The following is a 17,866-nucleotide window of genomic DNA, read 5'->3' as shown; positions in this document are numbered from 1 at the left end:
AGGTTACAAGGAAACCCAAAAGGGAGTTTGCATAGATAGGGAAGTTCTGCTTCAACCTTGGGGAACTATACAGTTCTCATTCAACAACTCCCAACTCCAGGCCAGTTCCCCATGGGAAGAATTCCCAAAGACAGGAAAACCCAACAGGCCCCACACTCCACCCCACCCCTGCCTCCCAGAAGGATGAAGAGAAAAAGCTTCAGGCCCTGGTTAGATGGATGGTGGCAGGCCGCCTGTTCCTGGACAGGACAGAAAAGGAGTGCCAGGACTCCACAGAGAGAAAAAAATCAGCTTTCCCCACTCTTTTTCCTTTTCTTTCTACTGTGGGCAGAATAGATATCTCAAAATAGAGTCTATCAATGAGGCAAGCTCTACCCCGGTCTTCCAGAAACTGAGACCGAGATGAAGGCAGGAAGCTACTCTGGTAGATATTGGTGGGCATTCCAGCTGGTTGGGCTAACCTGCCACCCCAGCCCCCTTTCCCAACTGGAGGCCGGGAGCCTCACAGAGGGACTGCTAGAGGCCTGGCATAGCCCTCATGGACTGGGGGGTGGGAGTCAGGGGAACAAGCACACAGCCAAGTGTCCAGGCTTTGAGGTCATTGAGAATCCTGACTGGCCTTTGCACCTCCTCTCCCAGGCACCTTTACGTCTCTGGGCTCCTAGAATGAACCAGGGAAAAATGTACTGATGATCCACTTGTGCAACAGCTACAGACTCTCCAGACTGTGGGGTGGGCTCGGGTGGGGAAGATGCCCTCAGGGAGGAGGTGGAAACCTTTCCAGTACCACCACCCTCACCCACCCTCACACCCTCACCCACCCTCACCCACCCTCACCATCCTAGCAGCAGGGGCTGAGGCCTGAGGGGCGCATATGAATCTTGTATTTTTCTTCCATTCATTCAACCTAAAGGGACAGAGTTTATATAAATGTCAGGATAGAAATATTTTCTTAGGAGAATATATGGTACCTGGGAAAAAAGGGGGGGGGGCTCTTTTCTTTGCACCTTGCAGGAGGATTCTTTTGTAGGAAAAGACAGATTTGTTAAAGAGATGCCGGTGGCAAGGTCCTAAAAAGCTTCCTGCTGGGCTCCAAACTTCCTGATGTGGGAAGTAACTTATATGAGATGGAGGGAACAGAGGGGCAGGCCCAGGTGCAGGAGGGCACGTTTCCAGAAGGAAGACAACACATTTAGTGGCCCAGCCTAACGTGTTTGGGGGAAATATCACCAACGTGGCTAAGTAATGTACAAAGTAAAATTTCCTCCACCCCTGCAGCCGAATTCCTTGTAAATCTTGCAAGTCTTGCTAATGCCTCCACAGGGGGTTAGTCTGGGTTTTTGTGGGAGGAGTTCAGAGGAGCAACTTTGTGCCAGGCACCTGAGTTACCCCAGGAAAAATAAAATGCTTCAGGAATACAGCCGCCGATCTCTGTGATGAAGTGCTTGTAAAATACCTTGTAGTTTAAAAATATTCTCATAAAATCATTATTTTTGGTAAATAGGGCAATATCATACTTCCCATTTTGCAGGTGAGGAATTTGGCCAAGTGAAAAGTAACTGGAGCTGTGATTCTTTTCTTCTTATTTAAGGCCTCTGCTGAACTTTTTGAATGACTTTGGTTTTTTTTTTAGAGTTGTTCTAGGTTCATAGCAAGATTGAGTGGAAGGGACAGAACTTTCCATATACCCCTTGTCCCCACATATGCACATCCTCTCTCATTATCCCATTATCACTCTTACCCGAGTGATAACATTTGTCACAATGTAGCCTGGGTGCAGGGGTGCAAGAGCTTTTGGCTCGTGGGGTGGGGGGGGCGCAGAGTCCAAGGTGACCAGGTTCAGCCCTTCACTGCTGACAAAATCCAAAGGCAGAGAAACCAGTGGTGGCGAAGCCAAGAAAAGAATGTATTTCAGTTAAGGCCGATATCTCAAAAAGTCTCCCCAAAATGCCAAAAATATTTTCAGGTTTGTACAAGGAAAATGTGGGGCAAAGGTGGGCAGGTAAAAGCAGGTCAGCAGTGAAGGTGAAATCAGTCATCAGCCAGGAGTCAATCATGGGGGGCGGGTCTTGCTGGCTCAGGGCAGCCCTTGTTGCTTGAGGGGGTAGTTTCAGTTCCCATCAGGGGATGCTTTGCCTAACCCCACCTCCCAGTCTTTTGCCTGAGTTAGGAGATAAGCTGGAAAGAAGATTTTTTTTTTTTAAGATTGTATTTATTTATTCACGAGAGACACACACAGAGAGGCAGAGACACAGGCAGAGGGAGAAGCAGGCTCCCTGCAGGGACCCCCATGTGGGACTCGATCCCAGGTCTCCGGGATCACATCCTGAGCCAAAGGGAGATGCTCAACTGCTGAGCCACCCAGGCGTCCCTGGAAAGAAGAATTTAATCAATCAGAAAAGAGTCTATTAGACTGAGGTCCAAAAGAAGGTAGTTGAAGTCCTCTTTGAATGATCAATGAACCTGCATTGACAATCATGATCACCTAAAATCCAAAGCTCACAGTCGGGTTCACTCTTGCTGTTGCACATTCTAGGAGTTTGGACAAATGTGTCATGAAATGTAACGAGCATTATAATATCCTACAGAGTATTTTCACTTCCCTACAGATGCTCTGTGCCCTCCTGTTCTTATCGACCCCCACCGCACCCAACAACCACTGGTATTTTGACTGTCTCCATAGTTATGCCTTTTCCAGAAAGTTATATAATTAGGATCATACAGTATATGTAGCCTTTTCAGATGGCTTCTTTTATGTAGTAATAAATATTTAAGATTCATCCATGTCTTTTCATGGCTTTGGACTTTGGTTCTTGTCAATTAATTTTTGGTTACAAGGAGTCAAAACCTACTCATACTTGTTAAACAAAAGGCGTCAGTAGTGTGCTGGGAAATGTTAACAATCAGGCCTTAAGAAAGAAAAAAAAGACCAGGATTTGTTTCTCTGTTGTAAATACTTTCCCCCAGTGGCTGATTGCAAGCTACCAGTGGTGATGTCACTGAGTGCAGAGTTGGGAAAAGACGCACAGGGTCAGCAAGAGCAGGGAAGCATTGGCTTTCACATCCCACTGGGCGTTTTATAGTTAGGACACAATAGGCTTGTCTCAGGGACATCCAAGGACAAGAAACAAATTATAGCTAAGACTTCTTTTAAAGCGTTTGATGAAGAATCTTGCACCCCTTTTTTGCTTTGCTTTGGACAGACTCACTGATCTTAATCATGCCTCTGGCAAGTTTATCTTGCTAAAGTATGACTTTCAGCATCCAAAACCAAAAAAAAAAAAAAAAAAAAGGAGAGAAGTTGTGTGCAGAGTCATTTGCTGTGGTGTCTTTCTCTTTATAGAGACTGAGTAGGGGCAAGTTTGCTGCTGTTCGTGGAGTACAGAGGTGGGAAATATCAATGCTCTCCTGCACAACCCAGTGGTATGCCATGAAGGACAGCCACCTAGTAAAATACAGGTCAGGATCATGCAGCAAGAGGAACTAAAGTTCACAGCTGACTATTTCAGTTTTCTAAGTTCTACAACTTTTATCACAGCCACGGTGACAATTCTCTAGTAAGAGCCTTTTGGAACCTCCTGAGCCATGGTGGTTGGACATACCAAGGACAGGCTTCCGAAAGTACCCCTGCATTCAGCTGACATAGTCAGGAACCGTGGGAAGGAGCCCCTGTGCACCCGGGGGACTCCCTGCTGGCTCTTTTTTTTTTTTTTTAAAGATTTTATTTATTTATTCATGAGAGATACAGAGAGGGAGAGAGAGAGAGAGAGAGAGAGAGGCAGAGACACAGCCAGAGGGAGAAGCAGGCTCCATGCAGGGAGTCTGATGTGGGACTAGATCCCAGGACTCCAGGATTACACTGTGGGCCACTGTGAGCCCAAGGCAGGTGCTAAACCGTTGAGCCACCCAGGGATCCCCCCTGCTGGCTCTTAACACTCTTCTTGCCGAGTGGAGTAAAGACCAGGGAGCAAGTCCAGCCTGGTTCAAACTAGTCTGAGACAGGAAGTCCCCCCAAGCTGAACCTTTCACCACCTTTCCCCCTCATTATAATGCTAAAACAAATCACACCCAAAGGTGGAGTCTTAATATACAAATGAAACATAGGATGTAAGAAGAACACGCCCAGTTCCCTGTATTTCCCCACGGCTACCTGCTTAGCCCGCACTCCTTTCCCACCCGGAGTTCTTTAAAACTTCTCCTGCCTTCTGTTCTGGGAACCAACCGATCTGTCACCTTTGCCATGACTGTCTCCCTTCAGCTGCAGTGGTTGCCCTAATGAAGCCTTGCCTACAGCTTTACATTGGAATCACCCTTGTTTCGATCATTGCTCAGTCCTAGGACCTGCACGACCCCAAAGAGCAAGTCGAAAGCAATCTATACCTCTGTTGACATGGCAGAAATTTGTGTCATCCTCAAAGTCTTAAAAGATGAACCCCGATATGGGGGTCCTTTATTCACTGGTGTGGACCCTGAAAAAAAAAAAAAAGCAGGTTGATCACAGCAAATGCTAGTGGATCACCATAAAACTGACCAAGTGGTGGCTTTATTCACAGCTGCTGAATTGTATGTGGTGTTTCTACTAGAACAAATGAGCTAGTATTGATCTGCTATTGCTAAGACAGCTGCTATTGACCTGGAAAATGATTTTTGTTTTAAATCATTATCAGAAAAGAGGGTAAAAAACACTTTGCATTCACCTGGATGGAGAGCGTGCACATTCCAAGCCTTGCCCTAGGTCTTCGTTAATCTTCCAGCTCTCTGTTACAGTAGATTCTAAAGGGACACTCCACGGAACGTCGTGCTGGTCCACTGGCGAATGACATCATATTAATCAAACTAGTGAGCATGAAGTAGCAAATGCTCTGGATGCTCTGGTAAGTCATATGTGAATTGGAAGTTAGATAAACCTTAGAAACATTCATAGTACATCAGTGATATTTTTATGGTCCAAGGTTTTGAAGACTGTCAGGATGTTCCTTCAATGCTAAAGGACAAGAAAGCATTGTTCTATAACAAAGAAAAAGGTACAACACTTAGCCTTCCTTGGATTTAGGACATATCCTCTCAGTTGGGTTAACTAGCTCAGATTCCTTGCTCCCTGGTGGCAAAATTCAGACACTTTCTGCTGAGTTTCTCAGAGGATCCCAAACAGGATTGAGCCCCAGTCATCCATAAGAGTAATCTTTAATTAGCTTTTCTCCTTACCCTTCTCCCTGTACCATGCCCTACAATGCTTCCCAGCATCACCTCCTACATAAATTACGTCCCATAGTAGGATCTGCTATGGAAGGGACCTAAACCAACACAAGGGTGGAAACAAGGAAAGTAGTTACAAACTAATTGTAGTAATCCAAGCAGAAGAGCACTGCAAGTAATTGGATAGACAGGAGTGGTTGCCTTCTGGATGTATTTTGAAGTTCGATGTGTGAAGCTGGATGTCTATGATACAAGGTAGAGGAAGGAGTCCAGGGTGTCCCCAAAGATTTTGCCTGGATTAACTAGAATGATTGAATTTCTTTCGAGTGAGACAGAAAAGACTTCAGGAAAAGCTGATTTTCTAGGGAACAAACAGAACTCAATTTTGGTCAGCTTAACATGGAGATAGCTAGTAAATATTCAAGAGATGCTTTCAAATAGGCAATTGGATACAGGAGTCTAGAGTTCAGGAGGAAGGCCCACAGAAGAGAGATGATGAGAGTCATTGGTGTAGGAGATAGTATTTCAAGGAGTGAGATCACCAGAAGAGAGAAGGAGTAGAGGAACAAGGCATGGGCACTGGATCCCCCAGTGCTACAGAGAAAAGAAAAGGAATAGGCAAAAGAGGTTGAAAAGAAGCTGTCTATGACATAGAAAGAAAACTCAGGAAATGAGATGTCCAGGTGGCCTGTGGATAAAAAGAAAAATTAGTCTATCAAGGGGGAGGGAGTGGCCAGCTGTATTAAATGCTGCTGATAAGTCAAGTCAAACAAGTATTTAGGAGTGTGTTTAGCAGTAGGAAGATCAGTTTGAGCCTGATGACAATTTTCTTTTTCTTTTTTTTTTTTTGATGATAAATTTTTGATGGCTAAAACTCTTCAAGAATTAAATAAGTTTCAGTGGCTATCTGAGCTTTCCTGGGGCTGAATACAATCCAGCTTTCCTCAAGAAAATGGGGAGGATACATATGAAAAGAAGGAGGGACGTTTAAAATGAATATTGGCCACTTTGCAATTTTGCCTAGGTCAGCCACGTCTTTGACAATAAAACTTTGGGAATAATATGAATAGCAAATGAACAAAATCCCCTGAGTGCCCTGGGGGATGGGGGCGGGGAAAAATACAATAACACTAGAATCTCCTGGCAGGCAAGCTAGATTAATTTACCGCATGCTTTTGTGATAGATTTTGCTGTAAAAATAAATTGGATAGTAGATTCTCCTGAACAATAGTACCTACAATTTCCAATTGCAGAGTGTTTTTGGCTTATTATAATCAATGGGAGGCCCCTAGATACCCTGGAAATGATGGCTTGATTCAGGAGAGTACAGCTCCTTGATAATAATACTGGAAGTCGTCTGAAGGTAAACCTCAATTGTTCAATGAGAATCCAGGAGGGATAATGCTAAAAGGCCTTATGCTAAAAGGCCTTACACAGAAAAAGCAACTGACTCCCAGAAAGTAGGGGACAAAATAAGTCTACGTAATTATTTCCTCCATTCTCTGCATGGCAAAAAGGTATTCTGTGTCTCGTTTTACTCTGGTACAAATGATGGATTTTTTTTTCACTTATTATAGCATTTGAATTTGGTCCAGGAATTGCCTTTAGCTTACTTTACCGGTGGGCAGTGTGGTCTCTCCTGATGGAACATACTGCTGGCTTGATGTTTGCATTTCTTCATCCACTGTCCTTCTCTTGGTAGTAGTTGGACTTGAGATAAAAATAGCATCTACCTATAGAGTTGGGGAGGATCATGCGATTTATCTAGCTAAATCACATAGAACAGTACTTGGGGAGGGCCTTGTGCTGCAAGTATGAGTGCTACCTCTTATATTTGCCTTTATACAGCAAAGCTTCCATCTCTGCGTTGCCTACCTTTACATGGATTTCTGGGACATGTGACCATGACTGATCATAAAATATGGAACTCATCAACTCATTGTGAGAAAGAATACTTCTAATTCTAAAACCGATGGATGGGATCCCTGGGTGGCGCAGCGGTTTGGTGCCTGCCTTTGGCCCAGGGCACGATCCTGGAGACCCGGGATCGAATCCCACATCGGGCTCCCGGTGCATGGAGCCTGCTTCTCCCTCTGCCTGTGTCTCTGCCTCTCTCTCTCTCTCTCTCTCTCTGACTATCATAAATAAATAAAAATTTAAAAAATTAAAAAAAAAATAAAACGGATGTGCAGGAAAGGATAATCCTGCAACTTTCAGAAACCCTACAAATTCTGAAGACAAAGATGAGTAGGAGCCACTCTTGTTCCAAAGGCCTGAATCAGACCTTGGAATCTTAACATCTCTGAGCCTAAGAGAAGCAATTGACAGATGCTACATGAGCAATTGCGTGCCTCTAAGAAAAGTAAGATGTGCATCTTTCTGCCAATGCCACCAGCCTGTCAGATTCAGCAGGCTTTGGCTCACATGGATCACTGCTTATTGTCTAAGACTGAATTGTCTTTGTAAGGAGGCTTTGTTGGTAACATGCACACTGAGATCCTTGCAGGGTCTGGGAGCTTTGGATGATGGCTCCAGCCGTTCTTCGAGCTCCTTTTTTTTTTTTTAATTTTATTTATTTATTCATGAGAGACAGAGACAGACAGACAGACAGACAGACACAGGCAGAGGGAGAAGTAGGCTTCATTCCTTCCTTCAGCAGGAAGCCTGACGTGGGACTCCATCCTGGGTCTCCAGGATCACGCCCTGGGCTGAAGGCAGCACTAAACCGCTGAGCCACCGGGGCTGCCCTCTTCTTCAAGTTCCTTAATGCTGCCCTGGGCTGCAGTGAGGAGGTGGAATGCAGATCATTCCTTTGAGAACCCTGACCACCAACCCTCCTAAGAGGATCTTTTTTGGTTTTGTCACTTCTCGTTCCTGATTGCAGTCTCAGAGCCCATCCTCTTTCTTGCACTCTCTTGCAGAACATTCTTAACTCTGCAAGACAAGCCCCAGGTTCTCATTCAACCAAAAACCTAGCTGTGATGAGAGAGGTTGAAGAAGGAGGAAAAATAGCTCTTCTGCTTCTGGTCCTTCTACAGCTGTACAAACAAAACTCAAATGTTTATCTCAGTGAATTATTCGCAGCCCATCATAAAATGGGCCATAGCATCTCTTGCTTCTGGCCTTCACACATGTTGCTTTCTCTGCCTGGAATATGCTTGCTTTCCCTTCCTCCCTACCCGGCTAACTCCTATTCGCTCTTTGCGTCTTCGTTGAAACAACACTTAGCAAATTTAAACTATGCCTTGCTTCTTTAATTTTAAAACTCAATACCTTGAACATTTCAAGAACATAAATATACTTTCATACATGGTGTTCATTAGCATAGCTTGGAATAAGGACAGGGTGGCCTCACATGACCTGTGACTAAGGCCAAGTTTCTCTTCAAGGGCTCCAGCTCCTTCTTGCAACTTCATCCACTGAAGGATGACCAGCTCATCAAGGAGCTTTCCATCATCCTTTCCCAAGGATCTGTAAATCTCTACTTTACATCTAAGTGGAAATGTAAAACAGTGTGTTAAATCTCCCAGGGCAATGGCAGATTAAAAGGTAGGTACCCTTGTGCCATGAGAGGCTTTGTTCCCAAGGAAAGTGATGTTAAGCAGCGGAGAGGATTTTCCTTATTTCGGTACAGAACTAGTGACTTTGGGACTGCCCTAACTTCTCTCTATCAGTAAAATAGCACTAAATGTATTCCAATTTCCCCCAGGGTTATTTTGAAAACCAAATGAGATAATGTATGTCAAAGTATCCGTATACTATAAAGTATTACACAAATGTTAGTGCTATTATTAGTAAGTTTTACAAATTAAGTATTCATTGGCATTCAAGGCAAATCTAGAGCTTACTTATTCATAAGTTCCAGATCTCTCCAAGTTGCTAAATTCTGTTCTATATTCAGTAGAGCTTGGAGTTCCAGGTAGATTTAGGGACAGGTTCTGAATATTTTCATGAAGCAACGAAGCATTTTTCTTTAAGAATAAAATGATACATGTGTTTTGTGATGATCTTTTAAAAATTTTTTATTATTTTTTTAATTTTTATTTTATTTATTTATTTTTTTTTAAATTTTTAAAAAATTTTCTCTTTTGCCTCATTGGAAAACTTCTGAACCTTCCTTACTTTTGTCCCAGAAGGACATTTTATTTTCCCATGTCACTTCAAATATTTTTTTTCTGCCTGACCCAAAAGCTGAATTTGGATATTTATTAAAATATCTCATTTCTTCATTTTCAGTAAAAATTGATTAGATCTTCCCTATCTCCTAATTACTTTTTAAAGATTTATTTACTATGTTTTATAAGTGAATTACACAGGTCTATAGGGGCTACTTATTTATTTATGAAGATGTATTTATTTAAGAGAAAGAGAGAGACAGCAAGTGAGGGAGGGGCAGAGAGAGAGAGAGGGAGAGACAGGATCTCCAACAGACTACCAGCTGAGCATGAAGCCAGAGGCAGGGCTTGATCCCATGACCCTGAGATCATAACCTGAGCAGAAATCAAGAGTCAGACACCTTAACCAACTGAGCCACTCAAGTACCCGGAGGCTTATCTTTTAAAAAACTACTTTGTTCTGTCAAATCGAATGTATGCAGTTTGAACATTTGAATATACTTCATATTTACTGCATATCACTAAGGCTGTATTTTTCTTTTTATCAAATATTGTGAATTTGCATGATTAAAAATGATTTTTATCTACCGATATCAAAATTTTTTTAAGATTGGTCTTTGTTTAAAGTGGTCTTTGTGAATCTGTTTCTCTCTGAAGCCAGAAAACAATTTCAGAAGCAGGAAGTGGATTACACTGGTTTGAAAAAAAGAAACAAAATACCTGGGTGGCTCAGTGGTTGAGCGTCTGCCTTCGGCTCAGGTTGTGATCCTGGGGTCCTGGGATCGAGTCCCACATTGGGCTCCCTGCAGGAAGCCTGCTTCTCCCTCTGCCTGTGTCTCTGCCTCTCACTGTGTGTCTCTCATGAATAAATAAATAAAATCTTTTTTAAAAATAATCTGTTTATTTTCTGTTAAAGTGATATATACTAGGGAAGAGTTTGGCTGTTTGTGTGCCTAGGTCAGTGGCAAAGCCGTCTCAACCAAAGTCAAATGAGCTACTGAGCTTTGCTCACACCAAATCACTCAAACACAGTAACCAACCAAACAAATCCATCCATCCATCTGTCCATCCTCAAACTCAACTACCTACGTCATGGGACAACTTATGTAGTAGATTATTCTGAGCATCAGAAAAGTGGACCACAGTGTCCCCCATCAGCACTTTTAGACTCTGAGAGTGTTGGCCATTTCCCCTTTATGTTCATTCATTTATTCATTCACTCATTTCTCCAGTAAATATTTGTGGCCACTTATGTGCCAGGTACCCATTTAGGTGAACAAGTACCTAATCCAGGTATTCAGATAAATAAGAGAGATAGGATCCCCTGCTTTCATGGAGACCATGATCAAGGGGATATTAAACAAGTATATAAAATGAGATCACGAAGTAAGTTAATGACCGAGATTGATTGGCATAGGAGGAGAGGGCAACTCATTTAGACTGGCTGGCAACTCATTTAGACTGGCTGGCCGTCTCTGAGGACATGAACTCTGAAGAATAAGAGGGAACCAAACATGCAAAGAACCTGGGGAAGAATGTTCCTGAACCAGGGAACAGAAGTGCAAAGTCCTTAAAGAAGGAACAGGTTTGGCCTTCTCAGTATTTCTGTAAGAAGCCAGTGTGACTACAGTTTAGTGAGCAGAGGTGGGAATATGGTATGACATGAACTTAGAGGTGGAAGTTGGGGCTACAGCATGAACCTCATGACAACCAAAGGAAGGGGTCTGAGTTTTATTCCAAGTAGAAGAAGAAGCCATATGAAGTTTTAAGCAGTGAAGTGACAGGGTCTGTGTCACATTTAAGGCACTGCCCTGGCTGCTGTGCAGCAACTGGCTTATAAAATTGCAAGAATAGAAGTGGGAAAGCTAATAAGGAGGTTATTGCACTGGTCTAGGTGAGAGATGGTGAAGGATCGGGGTAAGAGCAGAGGAGACAGAGATAAGTTAATGGATTTGTGGTACATTTGAAGGTGTACATTGTGGTACAGTTAGCAAAGTGTTGATTAGATTAGATACTGAGGAGGGGATGAAAGAAAGAGAGAAATCAAGAATATCTCTTAAAGATGTGAAATGATGCATTGTATTGATGGCAATGCCATTTATGATGTTGGAAGGTTAAGGGAGGGATGCATTAGTCAAGAGTTCTATGAAGAGTATGAAATCCAGGTAGGAGAAAGTAGCATATCAGAATAATGTATTTACCAGGTTACATCAATCAATATTACCAAACTGCAATTAAGGAGGAAAGAAACACGTTCTTCTCGAGTTATCTTTTTTATACGTGGAAGAAGACTAAAAACTAAAAAATAGGCACAATTTTTTTTTTTTTTAAATAGGCACAATTTAATGCACTGTAACTTGGGGAGGGCAGTGAGTATGTTTAGGTGCAGAGCGCATGGATTTACAGCACTTTTTAATAGAACCTTATAAAATACTAATATATTTAATTTCATCGTATAAGTCAGGAAATCCTTTACCAGCAGCCATATTTATTTACATATACTAGAACTTAAAAGTACTTGGTATACTACTATACTACTACTACAGTATAATAATATACTATGCTATAATAATATGCTGTTATATGCTGAAGAAATATTTGTTAAATGAAGGCAAACATAACAATATAAAAGAATTATAAGTACATGTGCTTATGAAAATAGCCACTAGCTAAGCATCATAAACTATTTATAGATGTGTTTGTTGACACTTGCTTGTTAGACCAATGGTAGCAAAAAGCAAGGTGAACACATAACAGCAGGGTCCAGCAGGCATACAGTTTGAGAACCCCTGACATAGTAGACTCCATTTTGAATTGCTGCTAAAACTAGATCCAGTTATCAGCTTCTCCACACGTTATTTAATTTGGGACTCTCAAACACAAATTTCTATAGTAGCTATGCAGCAAAGAGGTGAACAAAGGGATCTACAACTATCAGTAGTGATGGCCAAAGGATAAACTGGAGGATACTTGCTTGGTTGCCAGGGGCAGCTCTGATAGCTACTATTGTGCTGGAATGAGAGTCTCATCTTGCCAGATTTTTCAGTTTTTCAACACTTCTAAATGTTGGCAATTTTAGTTTTTTTATCTTTTTAGAAAAATGCTGTGGGAGTCAAACAACATATCAATAGGCCAAATTTGGCTCTTGGGATCTTAATTTTGACCTTGGACTTAATCTTTGTGGGTAATATAATTATATGATAGTGACATGTAAGCTTAATATCATTTTCTCAGTGGTTCTTAACATTTTAAGTCACAAACTCCTTTAAGAACCTGATGAAATTATGGATACTTTCCTCAGAAAAATCTCCATATGAATGATATTTTGCAGAAAATGTCAGTATGTTCATGGAATTCCTGAACTTTGTTCATAAACTATTAAGGATTCCATGGACGCAGTATAAGAATCCCTGGCTTAACATTCAATGCAATCCCTATCAAAATACTATCAACATTTTTTTTTTTTCACAGAGCTGGAACAAACAATCCTAAAATTTGTATGGAACCAGAAAAGACTGCAAATAGTCAAAATATTGTTGAAAAAGAAAACCAAAGCTGGAAGCATCACCGATCTGGACTTCTTTTTTTTTTTTTTTTAACCGATCTGGACTTCAAGCTGTACTACAGCTTTATATTACAAAGCTCTAGTCATCAAGAGTGTATAGTTATACTGGTACAAAAACAGACACATGGATAGAACTGGTAGAAAAACAGACATGTAGATCAGTGGAACAGAACCCAGAAATGGACCCTCAATTTTATAGTCAACTAATCTTTGACAAAGCAGGAAAGAATATCCAATGGAAAAAAGACAGTCTTTTAACAAATGGTGCTGGGAAAATTGAACAGGCACATGCATAAATATGAAACCTGGCCACTTTCTTATACCATACAAAAAATAAACTCAAAATGGATGAAAGATCTAAATGTGAAACAGGGATCCATCAAAATCCTAGAGGAGAACATGGATAGCAACCTCTTTGACCTCAATGGCAGCAACTTCTTGCTGGACATGTCTCCTAAGGCAGGGAAACAAAAGCAAAAGTGAACTATTGGGGCTTCATCAAGATAAAAAAGCTTTTGCACAGCAAATGAAACAGTCAACAAAAGTAACAGGCAACCTACAGAATGAGAGAAGATATTTGCAAATGTCATGTCACATAAAGGGTTAGTATTCAAAATATATAAAGAACTTATCAAACTCAACACCCACAACACACACACACACACACACACACACACAAAAAAATCCAGTCAAGAAATAGGCAGAAGGGGCAGCCTGGGTGGCTCAGTGGTTTAGCACCACCTTTGGCCCAGGGTGTGATCCTGGAGACCCAGGCTCAGTGGTTGAGTGTCTGCCTTTGGCCTGGGGTGTGATCCTGGGGTCCCGGGATGGAGTCTCACATTGGGCTCCCTGCATGGAGCCTGCTTCTCCCTCTGCCTGTGTCTCTGCCTCTCTCTCTCTCTCCTCTCTCTCTGTGTGTGTGTGTCTTCATGAATAAATAAATAAAATCTTAAAAAAAAAAAAAAGAAGTGGGCAGGAGACATGAACAGATATTTCTCCAAATAAGACATACAAATGGCCAACAGCATCACTCAGCATCAGAGAAATGCAAATAAAAACTACAATGAGATATCACCTCACACCTGTCAGAATGTCTGAAACTAACAACTCAGGAAATAACAGATGTTGGCGAGGATGCAGAGAAACGGGAGCCCTCTTATACTGTTGGTGGGAATGCAGGCTGGTGCAGCCACTCTGGAGAACAGTGTGGAGATTCCTTAAACAGTTAAAAATAGAGCTACCCTATGACCCAGCCATTGCACTACTAGATATTTACCCAAAGGATGCAGACATACTGATTCAAAGGGGCACCTGCTCCCCAAAGTTCATAGCAGCAATGTCCACAGTAGCCAAACTGTGGAAGGAGCCCAGATGTCCACGGACAGATGAATGGATAAAGAAGATATGGTATCTATATACAATGGAATACTACACAGCCATCAGAAAGGTTGAGATCTTGTCATTTGCAATGACATGGATGGAACTAAAGGGTATTATGCTGAGCGAAATAAGTTAGAGAAAGAGAAAGACCATATGATTTTACTCAAATGTGGAATTTAAGAAACAAAACAGATGAACATAGGGGAAGGGAAGGAAAAATAGGATGGATGAAATAGGATGAAAACAGAGGGAGGCAAATCATAAGAGACCCTTAACTCTAGGAAACTGAGGTTGCTGGTGGGGGGATAGGATAACTGGGTGATTAAGGAGAACACTTGAAGTAATGAGCACTGGGTGTTGTATGCAACTGGTGAATCACTGAATTCTGCTAAAACTAATAATACAGTATATGTTAATTACATTGAATTTAAATAAAAAAATAAAAAAAAAGAATCCCTGGCTTAAAAAAATGCAAAAGTTAGTATGCTATAATAACGTCTCTTCTTCAACTGTCAGCTCAGACCCAGATCTAACTGTAAGATTTTATAATGTCTACTTTTCAGTTTAATTTTTCTCTTTGGTCTTGATCTTCCAAAATTTCTTCTATTTCCTCTTCTCCTCTCATTTTCGCCTTGTTGGTTATTCCTCTCTCTCTCCTCGTGATTGTGCTCATGCTACCGTGGTTGCTCAGAGATCTCTACAGCTGCCCGTACCCAGATCTCTACAGCTGCCCTTATCCATTGTAGGGCTCTGTCTTGAATCTGCCTTGGGCCAACTCCCTTAGACATCTCTGCAGATGTCTTTCAGCAGAACTTCAAAAGCACTTACTGACTGCACATCTCATTTTGACACTTAATCACACTCTTGCTTTTTAATGTTCTTAAATATTTTGTACAACTGTGCCATAGGGTTGCATAAAGTCTGATGTTTTGTGCCTCTTTTCTATACCCCACAGCATTTAACAGAGAACTGAACATAGATAAAGCCTTAGTAGACACAAATTAAGTTCCACTGTACTGCTTGTGATTTCAAAGCTCCCTATTTTTCCTTTTTTTTTTTTCAAACAGGGCAAATTGCTCAAAGTGCATGTCATTTTTAAAATAAGCTTTCACCTGGTGATGCAATGAACACTAGATCCACAAGGGAACATGAGGATTTGGGCAGATGAAGGATATTCCTGTCTGGAAGCTGTAAGAACTAATGTGATAATTGATATGACTGGATTCTAAGGCTGATTAAGTGGTCATAGATCTTTAGGACATAGAGAAGATTAACCAGAGAATGTGTTCTTTGCTATAGAGTAATAAGCTCTGAGTTTATGGTTTTTGATGATTTCTCAATCCATTTTACATTTTTATTAAATCTGTGTTATTGGAGTACATTACCAGACTTTGGATGTAGCCTGTTATTCATTGCAAAACATAGCCTTTAACTAAATGCTAAGATGGCTTCTAAAGGTTAATGTTGCCAATGTCAGATTTTTCTAGACGACAGCTTAAAAGGCTTGACATTTGCTGAGTAGCCCCTGAGAAAGTGTTCCTCCTCCCAGAACATAGCCCGTGTAGAAACTAGATGCCCTGAACAAACATTAATTGTGTGTCTACTATATACCAGGTATGCTGGTATGAAGGCAAAGGAGCTCCTGCCTTTGAGACAGTAGATACAGTAATTAATAAAACAAACACCTTCCCCTGCCTTCTCCTCGCTGTTGAGTGGTAACAGCACAGCAAGGATAGGAAAGTATGAAGGAACAGCACCATGCATACTAGTGGACCCTGGGGATCCCTTAAGCCTTCCTGGAGGAAATGACAAGCAGTTTTCAGAGACACTGAGTTAGACTTAAAGGTTTTTCCTTTGGGACCTCAATCACCATCCATTCACTGTCTGTTGTTTTTTACTTATTGAATTTATATTGTGTAAACTGTCATCTAAGGATTAATATTGTCCTTTTTTAAAAAAGATTTATTTATTATAGAGAGAGAGAAAGAGAGCTCAAGGTGGGAGAGGGGCAGAGGGAGAAGGAGAGGGGGAATCTCAAGCAGACTCCACGCTGAGCATGGAGCCCGACGTGGGGCTCTATGCCACCACCCCAAGATCATGACTTAAACCAAAATCAGGAGTGGGAAGTCCAATCAACTGAGCCACCCTGGTGCTCTGAGGATTAATATCATCATAATTGAAACTCTGTGTATTCAAACTACAAGAGTTCTTTGGGGTTTTTTTAAGAGTTATTTATTTTATTTTAATTAATTAATTAATTAATTTATTTATTTTTAAAGATTTTATTTATTTATTCATGACAGGCACACACACACACAGAGAGGCAGAGACATAGGCAGAGGGAGAAGCAGGCTCCATGCAGGGAGCCCATGTGGGATTTGATCCCAGGTCTCTAGGATCAAGCCCTGGGCCGAAGGCAGACGCTAAACCGCTGGGCCACCAGGGCTGCCCCTAGAGTTATTTATTTTAGAGAGAAAGAGGGAGACAGAGTGCGTGAGTTGGGGGACAAGAAGAGGGAGAGGGAGAGAGAATCTCCAGCAGACTCCCCACCAAGTAGGGAACCCAACTCCAGGCTCTGTCTCACAACCCTGAGATCATGACTGAGCTGACACCAAGAGTCCAATGCTAAACCAACTGAGGCACCCAGGTGCTTCCAAACTACAAGACTTCTAACCAGAGTGGGTATTGGTTATTTTGAAAACTCTATGCTTCACTCACCCAACTGGAGAATTTGTTATAAAGACTGCATCTGTCAAATTACATCCCAGAGCAAAGTCATCTGGGAATACCTTTAATGATAAGGTATAGATAAGTAGGGACATTATGATATTTCTTAGGATTCAAGAGACATATTCTACTATTGGAATTTTATTGGGAAAGTATTGTTAAATTAATTAAACAGGGAGGCATTAGGCTGAGGTGGCTCTAATGCTAGGATCACCTATGTAAGCAAATCAAAATCTAAGCCTATAAATCCCTTGGGTTATGAAATCAAAATACTAAAGACAACCAGTCACAAGCAGTCAACGAGGCTTTTGAGTTTTAGCCAATCAAATAGTTCCCTTTCTTTGCTTCTACATCTTCTTTATATAAGTCTTTTTCCTGGTTCCTGGAGGTAGGGGGCTCCTAACCACTTCCGGTTTAGCACTGCCTGATTGGAAGGAAATAAAAGCCAAATAAACTCTAGAAAATTTTAATATGCCTTAGTTTACCTTTTACTGGTGTGGTGGAATAGAAAGCTATTGCTTACTAAACCTCACAAGGATTTTGAATAATGTTTCTCAATCTAGTAGCTTTTAAGATAGTAGCTTAAAAAAATGTTTCAGACTCTGATGTTGACTTAAACATATACAAAGCCTACCCTCCTGGGGTTAACAGCTTCTATAAACTTAAATAAAATAGAAAATAAACAAATTTTCTAATTAAGTTTAAATCATATTATAAAACTAATCGCAATTTAAATTAAAACATTAACGTAATATAATACGTGCTACTACTTTGGTAAAGCTAAATAATAAAAAGATTTCAAAGATATGGTGTTAGATTTTATATTTTCATATACATTTTATACTCAATATTAGTAATACAGATTATGCCAATTCACATTAGT

The sequence above is a fragment of the Nyctereutes procyonoides genome, unplaced genomic scaffold (assembly GCF_905146905.1).
Source record: "Nyctereutes procyonoides isolate TBG_1078 unplaced genomic scaffold, NYPRO_anot_genome, whole genome shotgun sequence".
Lineage (NCBI taxonomy): Eukaryota > Metazoa > Chordata > Mammalia > Carnivora > Canidae > Nyctereutes > Nyctereutes procyonoides.
The sequence above is the reverse complement of the archived record's forward strand: the minus strand, read 5'-3'. Positions refer to the sequence as shown.